This window comes from Oncorhynchus masou, chromosome 5, assembly GCF_036934945.1.
Source record: "Oncorhynchus masou masou isolate Uvic2021 chromosome 5, UVic_Omas_1.1, whole genome shotgun sequence".
Taxonomy (NCBI): domain Eukaryota; kingdom Metazoa; phylum Chordata; class Actinopteri; order Salmoniformes; family Salmonidae; genus Oncorhynchus; species Oncorhynchus masou.
This window is the reverse complement of record NC_088216.1, coordinates 52317769-52330008: the sequence shown is the minus strand read 5'-3', so window position 1 is coordinate 52330008 and position 12240 is coordinate 52317769. Positions and strand designations below refer to the sequence as shown.

The window sequence follows — 12240 nt, the reverse complement described above, 5'->3', positions numbered from 1 at the left end:
GAGACACACAACAGGTGGTTGTAAGCTTTCCTTTAGCGAGACACAACAGGTGGTTGTAAGCTTTCCTTTAGCGAGACACACAACAGGTGGTTGTAGACAGCATAGGGAGCGGTGGTTGTAAGCTTTCCTTCCGCGAGACACAGCATAGGGAGCGGTGGTTGTAAGCTTTCCTTCCGCGAGACACAGCATAGGGAGCGGTGGTTGTAAGCTTTCCTTTAGCGAGACACACAACAGGTGGTTGTAAGCTTTCCTTCAGCGAGACACAGCATAGGGAGCGGTGGTTGTAAGCTTTCCTTTAGCGAGACACACAACAGGTGGTTGTAAGCTTGGCTTTCTGCAGTGCAGCCACAGTTACATTTCTCTACAAGACCTTTGGAAAACAGGACAAATATTTTCTACCATCTCCATAATACTAGAGTTGCCAAATCATTCCCTTGCCCTCAAAGCCCATCACTGTTAATGTTGTAGGCTCTGAGAATAACATTTCCAGAAAACACTAAATATTATGACAGATTATGACATATGTGTAAACTATATACTAATGCAGATGTGGATTCTTGTTCAGATGTTCTCAGAGCGAACAAAAAAGCTAGCTGGTGGCTAAACAGCACAACGACTAGTTCCTTTAATGTTATGGCAATGTATCGGACTGGTTCATTTCAACCTTTAGGTCTACAAGGACCTACAGTACAGTATGTGGACACGGAACTGTCCCCAAGCCCACTTAGGTGCTACCTACCTGAGTCATAGTTTGGGAGCCATTGCCTTATCCTTCCTGTTTCATGAATCATCATCATCATCCTCATCATCATCAGTACCTTCAACTGCCAAATGTTGTTATTGTGCCAAATAAAGGGGCTTCAGGAGGAGGTATCATGACTTAAAGGTCTGACTTTGAAGTTGCTTGTCATTCTATCACTGCAGTATGTGTACATTTTATATTGTATGAAAATAATATAATTTTATTGGATTGTTCATACAGTATTTGTAAAGTGGAGGAACGAAACGTGCACAGATTCTATGATGTTTACTGATTGATATATATATATTTTTTGTGCAGAAGGCATTTCCTGAATAAAAGTGATCATTATTGTGAACTTGTTTTACTTCAGTAAAACTTTTAGGCTGGGATTTAAATTCGAGACACTCTATAGAGTAGCGCACTGCACAGCCGATGTGCCTAAAGGCAATTTCCCTGACGTTCATCGAGATCACATTCTGTTACGGTTTTCTTCTGGTGAAAGAGAGGAGGACCAAAATACAGCATGGTTATTTATAAACATCTTTAATAAAGATGATAACGTGAACAATATACTTATACAAAACAAGAAAACGTGGAAAACCGAAAACAGTCCTAACTGGTGCAAAACACAGAGACAGGAACAATCACCCACAAGAGACCTAAAGAATATGGCTGCCTAAATATGGTTCCCAATCAGAGACAACGATAACCACCTGCCTCTGATTGAGAACCACTCCAGGCAACCATAGACTTACCTAGAATACTTAACTAAACACAATCCCATAAACTACAAAACCCCGAGACAAAACAAACTACATAAATCACCCATGTCACACCCTGGCCTAACCAAAATAATAAAGAGAACACAGAATACTAAGACCAGGGCATGACAGTACCCCCCCCAAAGGTGCGGACTCCCGGCCGCACACCTAAACCCATAGGGGAGGGTCTGGGTGGGCGTCTGTCCACGGTGGCGGCACTGGACGTGACCCCACTCCATCATAGTCTTTGTCCATCCTTAGCGTCCTTAGATTGGCGACCCTCGTCGCCGACCTTGGCCTAGTAACCCTAACAAAGGGCCCACCTGGACTGAGGGGTGCCTCATTACTGAGGATGTTCAGGCCTGATGGGTAGCTCAGGACTGAGAGGAACCTCTGGACTAAGAGAGACCCGTCAACCTGCCTGAGCTTTGGCAGATCCTTGCTGACTGGCGGCTCTGGCTGCTCCATGCTGACTGGTGGCTCTGTCTGCTCCATGCTGACTGGCGGCTCTGGCTGCTCCATGCAGACTGGCGGCTCTGGCTGCTCCATGCAGACTGGCGGCTCTGGCTGCTCCATGCAGACTGGCGGCTTTGGCTGCTCCATGCAGACTGGCGGCTTTGGCTGCTCCATGCAGACTGGCAACTCTGGCGGCTCCTTGCAGACTGGCGGCTCCTTGCAGACTGGCAGCTCTGGCGGCTCCTTGCAGACTGGCGGATCCCGGCAGACTGGCGACTCTAGCAACTCTGGACAGACGGGAGACTCCGGCAGCGCTGGAGAGGAGGAAGGCTCTGGCAGCGCTGAACAGGCGAGGCGCACTGCAGGCCTGGTACGTGGTGTCGGCACTGGTGGTACTGGGCCGAGGACACGCACAGGAAGCCTGGTGCGGGGAGCTGCCACCGGAGGGCTGGTGCGTGGAGGTGGTACTGGATGGACCGGACCGTGCAGGTGCACTGGAGCTCTTGAGCACCGAGCCTGCCCAACCTTCCCTGGTTAAATGCTCCCAGTCGCCCTGCCAGTGCGGCGAGGTGGAATAGCCTACACTGGGCTGTGCAGGCGAACCGGAGACTCCATGCGCAAGGCTGGTGCCATGTATGCCGGCCCAAGGAGACGCACTGGAGACCAGATGCGTAGAGCCGGCTTCATGGCACCTGGCTCGATGCCCACTCTAGCCCGGCCGATACGCGGTGCTGGTATGTACCGCACCGGGCTATGCACCCGCACTGGGGACACCATGCGCTTCACAGCATAACACGGTGCCTGCCCGGTCTCTCTAGCCCCCCGGTAAGCACAGGAAGTTGGCGCAGGTCTCCTACCTGGCTTCGCCACACTTCCTGTGTTCCTCCCCCAATACATTTTTGGGGCTGACTCTCGGGCTTCCATCCACGTCGCCGTGCTGCCTCCTCATACCAGCGCCTCTCCGACCTTCTCCGCCTCCAGCTCTTCCTTGGGGCGGCGATATTCACCTGGCTGTGCCCAGGGTCCTCTCCCGTCTAAGATCTCCTCCCAAGTCCAGGAGTCCTGTGAAGCTGGCCGCTGTTCCTGCTGCCGCTGCCTGTCACCATGCCGCTTGGTCCTGTTGTGGTGGGTGATTCTGTTACGGTTTTCTTCTGGTGAAAGAGAGGAGGACCAATCTGATTTGTCGTCTCCCCATAACGTTACAATGGCCATTCCATCGGTTAGTCCTAGTAGCCTTTTTTTTGAACAGCAGAAAGAACTGCTTCTGTTACAGCTGGAGCATGATCGTGAGAAGAGCAAGCATGATCGATGAGAAGCTAGAGCATGAATGATTGTGTAAAGTATGAAAAGGAATTGGCATTTAAATAAGATATGGAGCGTGCTAAAATCAAGTTGCAACAAGAACGTATAGAGTTGGTTAGGGAAGGAAAGATCTCAGGGGAGAGTGTGTTTTGAGAAGGTGACCCAGATTTACCTAGGGGTAGTTCCGCTTTTGGTCGTGCCCCAGAGACATTTGATATTTTTGGGAACTTACAGTTATTGCCTCAGTTTAATGAAAGGGACCCCGAGACATTCTTTTTGTTGTCTGAGCGGGTTGCTGACGCTAGGAGTTGGCCTGATTCTGACCGCACTTTACTGTTGCAGTGTGTGCTGACTGGTAAAGTGCAGGAAGCATATTCAGCTCTTAGTGTACACGACAGTGCCAATTATGATAAAGTTAAAACCGCTGTGTTACAGATTTATGAATTGGTCCCTGAGGCTTACCGCCAACAATTTAGAACTTTAAAAAGGGATGATAAGCAGACTCATGTTGAGTTTGCGCGACAATTATCTTTATAGTTTAATCGCTGGTGTTCCGCCTCTGCAGTTGTGACTTTCCAAGGGCTGTGTGATCTGATTATGTTAGAGCAATTTAAGGACACAATTCCTGATCGTATTGCCACGTATATTAACGAACAGAAAGTAAAGAATGTCACTGAAGCTGCGGTTTTGGCGGACGAGTATATGTTGACTCACAAAAGTGTCTTTGCAGAGCCCCGTATTTGGAAAGAGTGGGGACATTCGGATAGATTTGGGCTTCGCTCACCGAGATACTTTGGTTCACGGGCAAAGTTCTATTCGACTAGGATTGAGCCTGACTCCCATGCTGACTTTGGGTAGGAGTGTCACTACTGTCAAGGTTCAGGTCATTGGAAAAACGAATTTCCACTTCTCAGGTCAAAGGGTGCTTACGCTAAATCTAAGCAGCACCTGTTCCACATCAGTTCACTCATGACTTATTTCCTCAGGCCCAGGATAATGTGAAAGTCCATATTGATCCAGACTATTTACCTTTCATTACGGAAGGTTTTGTGTCTATGTTAGGAAGTAAAGACCTAGTGCCAGTGAAGATCCTGAGAGACACAGGTGCCTCTGAATCATTTGTGTTGGAATCTGTGTTACCCTTTTCTGCTGAGACTGATTTGGGGAATAGTGTTCTAATTAGGGGAATATGTTTGAACACTCTGTCAGTTACATTGCATAAACTGATGTTGGATTGTGGGCTGGTGAAGTTGTTGTGGGGGTGCGTCCTTCGTTGCCTATTGAGGGTATCGCAGTTATCCTTGGGAATAACTTGGCTGGTGAGCGTGTATGGCCTGTCGTGTTTCCATCTCTAGTGGTTTCCACCAAGCCGTCATTTGTTGGGATTCCTGATGAGAGTGTACAGAGTTTCCCAGAGGTGTTCTCTGCGTGTGCAGTGATCTAATCAATGCGCAACGAGATGACCCCACATTGGAAGAGTTGCGTGACCAAATTGTGCCTGTAGAACAGTTGGGAGATGTCGTCCATGGCTATTTTCTCCAAGAGGATGTCCTGATGAGAAAGTGGGTGTCTCATGATAGTTGTTTTCTGGGGGCGGAAATTAGTCAGGTTGTTGTACCAGTTAAGTAAGCTTCGTGAGTTGGTGTTGGAAACCTCTCACAGCGACGTTGCTGGACGTATGGGGGTGAGGAAAACCTACAATCGCATATTAAGACATTTCTTTTGGCCTAGATTAAAGAGGGATGTTTCTGATTTTATCAAAACTTGTCACACCTGTCAATTAACTGGTAAGCCTAATCAAGCTATTAAACCAGTACCATTGTTTTCTATTCCTGTACTCAGCCAACCTTTTGAGTATCTGATTATTGACTATGTGGGTCCTCTGCCTCGTTCTAAAAAGGGTAGCAGTTACCTGTTCACTGTGATGTGTCAGACCACTAGGTTTCCTGCTGCCTATCCTCTCCGATCTATCACGACTAAATCTGTGTTAAAAGCTTTGACTCAGTTTCTCTCATTGTTAGGAATCCCTAAGGTCATTCGGAGTGATCAAGGATCTAATTTCACCTCTAATCTGTTTTGTCAGGTTCTTCAACAGCTCCATATTAAACACAATTTGTCTAGCAGCTATCACGCGCAAAGTCAAGGAGCACTGGAACCTTTCCATCAAACACTTAAGTCTTTGTCGAGAGCTTATTGTACTGAGATGGATAAGGATTGGGAGGGGTTGCCTTGGTTACTGTTAGCCGCTAGGGAGGTTTCGCAGGAGAGCACGGTTTTCAGTCCAAATGACCTTGTGTTTGGACATAGGGTGCGTGGACTTTTATCTGTTCTCCAGGATGACTGGAAGTCTCCCGAGCCTCCTCAGTCCCTGTTATCGTATGTGTGAGATTTCCGGCGACGGCTGTACGCCGCTGGTGAAATGGCTAAAGAGAAGTTATCATCTTCACAGAAGAGGATGAAGGGCATATTTGATCGCCGAACTGAGCCTCGTCACTTTAGTCCGGGTGACCAGGTTCTTGCTCTCCTGCCAATTGTTGGTTCTCCTTTTCAAGCCAAGTTTCAAGGTCCATATACAGTGGTGCGCCAGTACACAGAGCAAAATTATCTAGTTGCCACTACAGAATGGAGGAAAGCACACCAGTTGTGCCATGTAAATCTGTTAAAACCCTATTATGCACGTTCTTCTGAGACTGAACAGTGGGATTCTACAGAGGACGGTAAGCCTGTTCTTTTGGCTGATACCGTTGTTTCCTTGGGTCCTTGTCGTGCTAGATCTGTGCATGAGGAGGAAGATGTTCCTGGTCCTGACGATTGTATATTGCAGGGTAGATTAAAAAATTCAGAAACACTGGATATTTTAGACAGTCTTCTCACTCACCTACCTGTTGATGGGCGGAAAGAGATGGTTGGTCTGATTCAGAGATTTCCAGGTTTGTTTTCTGATACACCTACACGTATAAACTTAATATAACAAGATATTGACATTGGAGATACTGAAACCCATTCGTCAGCGGTTCTATAGAGTTTCTTCAGAGAAACTACGTTGTCTGGATGCTGAGGTCAAGTACGTGCTGGAGAGTAAGATAGCAGAGCCTTCTTTCTCCAGTTGGGCTTCTCCCTGTATCTTGGTCAGTAAACCGGATGGAACAAACCGATTTTGTACGGACTACCGTAAGGTAAACAGTGTCACAAAGCCAGATTTGTTTCGGTAGTCAGTGTCACAAAGCCAGATTTGTTTCCTCTTCCTCGGATGGAGGACTGTGTTGATCAAGTCGGTGCAGCTAGGTTTGTGAGCAAATTTGACCTGTTAAAAGGCTATTGGCAGGTGCCACTGACGACTAGGGTATGTGAAATCTCTGCCTTTATTACACCCTTTGGTCTGTACTCGTATTCGGTTATGAGTTTCGGACTGCGTAATGCACCTGCCACTTTTCAGCGACTTATGAACAGGGTTGTCGCCGGTCTGACCGGGTGCGCTGTTTATTTGGACGATGTCATGATATATGCAGATACTTGGGAAGAACATCTGTCCCGTATTCAAGCCTTGTTCGAACATCTGGCTGCGGGTCGCCTCACAATCAATCTGGCTAAATGTGAGATTGCTCAGGCGACCGTTACATACCTTGGAAAAGTGGTTGGGCAGGGTGAAGTGCGTCCTGCTCGGGCTAAAGTGGTGGCTATTGATGCTTTTCCACCACCAACTACTAAAAAGGAACTGATGCATTTCTTGGGCATGATTGGTTATTACCGTAGTTTTTGTAATAACTTCTCTACTGTGGTCACTCCCTTGAGTTCGAAAGCTAAGGCTGTTTACGTTTGGTCTACTCGTTGTCAACACGCTTTTGAAGATGCAAAGAGGTTGCTTACCTCAACTCCGGTGCTGGCTGCTCCTCGCGTGGATTTGTCATTTACCTTGCAGGTGGATGCTAGTCATGTGGGGGCAGGTGCAGTTTTGCTGCAAGCAGATGTGTCTGGGCTTGAGAGGCCTGTTAGTTTCTTTTCCAAAAAGTTTTAACGATTATCAGTTGAACTATTCGATTATTGAAAAGGAAGCGCTAGCACTCATTTGGGCGCTACAACACTTCGAAGTGTATGTCGGGTCGGGGGTAGTACCTATTGTGGTCTACACCAACCATAACCCCCTCACTTTTTTGAGGTCCATGATGTGTCCAAACCAGAGGATAATGCGATGGTGTTTATTTTTACAATCATTCCATCTCGATGTGCGGCACATCCGGGGGACTGCAAACGTGATTGCTGATGCGCTCTCTCGTGCGCCCTGTTCCTAAATGTTTACGTGACTGACCATTGTTTTGTATTGTCATGTCCTCTCTGTCCTGTCTGCTCCCTCCTGGTCTTGTTTTCTTCTTTCCTCTTAAATGTTGCTTCCTGTGCGAAGGTTGCTGAGGTCTGGGGAGGAGGTTGGCTGGGGCAAATTGTAAGTGTGAACACGTAAACCCTCATCAATTTGTGGCGCAGAAGCTGTGTCAATTTGGAACTCAGAGGCTGGTATTTTGTTCCGGGGTCCTTGTTGGTCCCCGGTTTTATGGGGGGGGGGGGGGGTGTGACGACCCTCCCACTCTGTCTGCCGTATTCTCTCTTTGTTGTTTCCTTATTAGGATGCTGGTGGGCGGAGTTGGGAGGGTCGTCAGCTACATGGGAAACACCTGGGCCCGGTGTCTCCCAGGATAAATACACCACTTCCCCATTCATGGAGGAGACTCTCTCCATGCAGAAGCCTTTATAGATTTTGTTGTGTTTCTTGGTGTTTTTTTGGTTGTTTGCTTTAGCATCTTTCAACACCCTGCATTATCACATTCATGCATGCAAAACACTCACTTACACTACTGATTACACACACCATTGTATATTATACTTAGTTACTTATTTAATAAATGTATATTTTGTTACTCCTTATCTCCACGTTGTCTCCCTTTTGTTACGGGCTTTGAGCCGGTTCGTGACACTTCAAATGTGAAGAGCAATGTGCTGCCGTTTAATGCGCCTTGGATTTAATCCCAGCCTTAGTGTATATGTTGTATGTGGACACCCCTTCAAATTAGTGGATTAGGCTGTTTCAACCACATCACGCTTCACCATCTGGCACCATCCGACGGACAAATCTGAGTTTGGCGGATGCCAGGGGAATGCTACCTGCCCCAATGCATAGTGCCAATTGTAATGTTTGGTGGATGAAGAATAATGGTCTGGGGCTGTTTTTCATGGTTCGGGCTAGGCCCCTTAGTTCCAGTGAAGGAAAATCTCAAAGCTAAACCATACACTGACATTCTAGATGATTCTGTGCTTCCAACCTTGTGGCAACAGTTTCGGGAAGGACTTTTCCTGTTTCAGCATGACAATGACCCCGGGCACAAAGCGAGGTACATACAGAAATGGTTTGTCGAGATCAGTGTGGAAGAACTTGACTGGCCTGCACAGAGCCCTGACCTCAACCCCATCACACACCTTTGGGATGAATTGAACCTGTAATAAATGTATAGTTTTAATTAGACTAATTAGTGTGCATGTTTAAGCTACATCTGTGATGTAAAGTCTACTTAGTTTAAATGAGTTCACTCATACTGTGTCAACATTTGACAAATAAATGTTCAACAAAGGGAAATATTTACATGACTAACATCAAGGAATTAAAGCACAGAACATATCTGGGCTGGGATTCAAACAATGTAGAGGACATCCGTTACCAGAGATTTTATGTACTGTAATTCAGGATTTCAAGCTGAAAGTCTGCACAAAATGTTTTTATTTATTTGGGACCTCATGATAATTGATACTTAATCTGATAGACTTTGTTTGGCTGATAAAGACCTCAATTATTTTTCTCCAGTGTGTCAGCAAGCATCTTCTGCTTCATGTTCCTCAGGACATGCATGGTGATCTTCATAACCCCATCTCTGGCACTGCTCTCCTGCTTCTCATCATCAGCGTCCACCATTTCCTCGTTCTCTCTCTGACTTCAAAATAATTCTGGGTGATCTGAACTCAGCTCATTCCTCACAAATGTGATGACATTCTCTCCAAGTGACTGAGCACACAAAATGTAAAAGTTCAGATCAAAGGAACACCAAAGTTATTTCAACATAGTGTAGAACTATGCCTTCACTGAGGTAATTAAGACCAATATACATAATCTCACCCTGACTATATAAAGGCCAGGTGTGTGTGATGCTGGGCAGACCGACCACTGGGAATATCTGACTCTGATCTCTGCTGTTGGTTTCTGTGGAACAAACAGATTATACATCTTACTCTGTACATACAGTACCTGGACACACACACACACATGTTTATAAATACCTTATGGGCATATGATCATGTCCTGTATTTTTAAGATATAGCTCTTGTACCTCTGTTTGGTAGATATGTCTTTCTTGCTGAATTTAAATGGAAGTTTCATAGACTGGTTACTCTTCATGGGAACACAGCTGGGTAGAGGGGAGTCTCGTCTTTCCAGCCGGATTGGGCTTCAACACAACAGAGTCAGACCTTCAGTCTCGAGTCTATTCTGTCTAATGATGATGTAATATACACTCTCAAAGCATTAATGCTACAGTGTACTCACGCATGCACCCACCAATGCATGCACGCACGCACTCACTCTCTTTCTCCCTTTCCTCCCACCTTTTAGCTTTTGTGTTAGTGTCATGTTCCCCTGAGAGATTCATCTTAGAGGCAGTGCCCCGTCTTCTCTCAACCCCACAGAGACTCATCAGAGGCAATGTTCGGGCCAGTAACCGAAAGGTTGCTGGACCGAATCCCTGAGCTGACAAGGTAAAAAAATCTGTTGTTCTACCCGTGAGCAAGGCAGTTAACCCACTGTTCCCCGGGAGCCGAAAACATGGATGTCGATTAGAAACACCCCCCCCCCGCACCTCTCTGATTCAGAGGGGTTGGGTTAAATGCGGAAGACACATATCAGTTGAATGCATTCAGTTGTACAACTGACTAGGTTTCCCCTTTCTGTCCCCCTCCCTCTCTCCCTAGAGAGCATCTTTGAGCCTAAACAAAGACATGCAGCGTATGTTATAGTGAATCAATAATACAGACAGCGATATAATAGTCATAAAACATATCAGTTGAAGCAAAGTACAATGAAGCACAATAGAATTACCAATAAAAACATACATATGGAACCGTCTTGATAGGGATTATTTGGGAATAAGGATGACCTTTTATATAACATTTCTTTTGGGAGTTCTGGTTGCCATTCATTCCTCTTATGTAGTGAATTCTTCCTAAATATTGTACCCTTTAAACACCAACCTAATATGCAGGCTGACTCCACTTTAGATTGCTTGAGAAAATATTTTCCATAGTATTTTATCTATTTTTTATTAAAAGAAATTCACAGAGCAGGTGTGAAGGCTCCAGCCAAAACCACCTCCATGCCAATAGGCTCTTTGGAAGGGTTGACATATTTATTTTATTTTATTGAAAGCAACCAACAAATGTAAACGCCTGGAGTTTGCTAAACGATATTGGCAGTTGGGTTGAACCGAGTGCTATGGTCAGATGAGACAAAAATAGATTCGATTTTTTATTTCACCTTTATTTAACCAGGTAGGCCAGTTGAGAACAAGTTCTCATTTACAACTGCGACCTGGCCAAGATAAAGCAAAGCAGTGCGACAAAAAAAATCTTTGTTTCTCTGATTCAAGTTCAGTGATACAAACTGTTGCAAGTGAAGTGCTTTGTCAATGTTGTATCAATAAACCCAAGCCACAGTCCAGTGAAACAAACTGACACCTTGGCGTAAGTACCACACCAGCGTTTACTAATTTAGCCTTTTCTTGTATTTACTTTACTAGAATAATAATCACTGTCAACTTTTTGTTTGTAGGTTATGCTCTATCCATATATATATATATTTAATGATAATTAATAACTGAAGTAAATATCCTAAATATTGTACCCTTTAAACACCAACCTAATATGCAGGCTGACTCCACTTAGATTGCTTGAGAAAATATTTTTCATAGTATTTTATCTATATTTTATTAAAAGAAATTCACAGAGCAGGTGTGAAGGTTCCAGCCAAAGTCTGTATTGGGTGTGATCACACTCCTGCAGGGGCCTACTCTCTGTCGGCCACTTGATGGGGGAATAGCACGACAATATCAACTTCAGGATATAGTAGGCTCACTCTATGGTCCTGTTTGAATACCATTTTAATATTTTCCTTCCTTGAGGAAATCACAGATCTGGCATGGAAAAATGGTGAAAGCACTGTGGAATACATGATATCACCTGCTATTGACACACACACACGCACACACGCACGCACACACACACACACACACACACACACACACACACACACACACACACACACACACACACACACACACGCACGCACACACACACACACACACACACACACAGGATCATTGACAGATCAAGATGAAATGATGTATTTTAAAAGTCGGACAGAGTCAGACACCTGAGAAACTCAACAGAGGAAGGTGCTCGACAGCCAATCTATCTCAAGCATCGGTCTTTATGTTAAAAACGTCCATCACACTTCCCAGATCTACATCCAGGGGTTGTCACTTCAGAAGCTTATTGTTCACAGGATATTGTTTACACTTCTGGAATTGTCTTTGTTTAGCTGCTGGAAAGTATTCTAATTTTAGGCTAATTGAGGTGAGAGAATGTGTTTGCAGCTTATGTAGCCTGTGATGTAGGGCAGGCCTATGCCTACTGGTGTTTTATATTGTCTGGTGCAATGTAAAGTCTATTTTATGGGGATCATTTTAGCAAGCCTTTATGGAAATATAACCTATTTGTTTTGGTGGAAATGTTTTTTTCTTCCCTTAGCAACTGGCAGAACTTCATACTAGTGCTACAACTAGCCAAGTTCAGTTGTTTCATAACCGTTCTGTGGACAAGGGGGCGGGAAGGATGCCGAAGACGTCATGACTGCAGGACTCAGCTTCCTTAGATAATAAGGGAGGAGAA

The 12240-nt window shown here is 45.3% G+C and overlaps 1 long non-coding RNA gene across 1 annotated transcript; it reads left to right on the top strand.

Moving 5' to 3' along the window:
• Positions 1-1097, top strand: LOC135539807 (uncharacterized). Its single transcript, XR_010455667.1, has 2 exons — positions 1-86; positions 315-1097. It is a non-coding gene; the product is annotated as an uncharacterized LOC135539807 (long non-coding RNA).
• The last annotated feature ends 11143 nt before the right edge of the window (positions 1098-12240 follow it).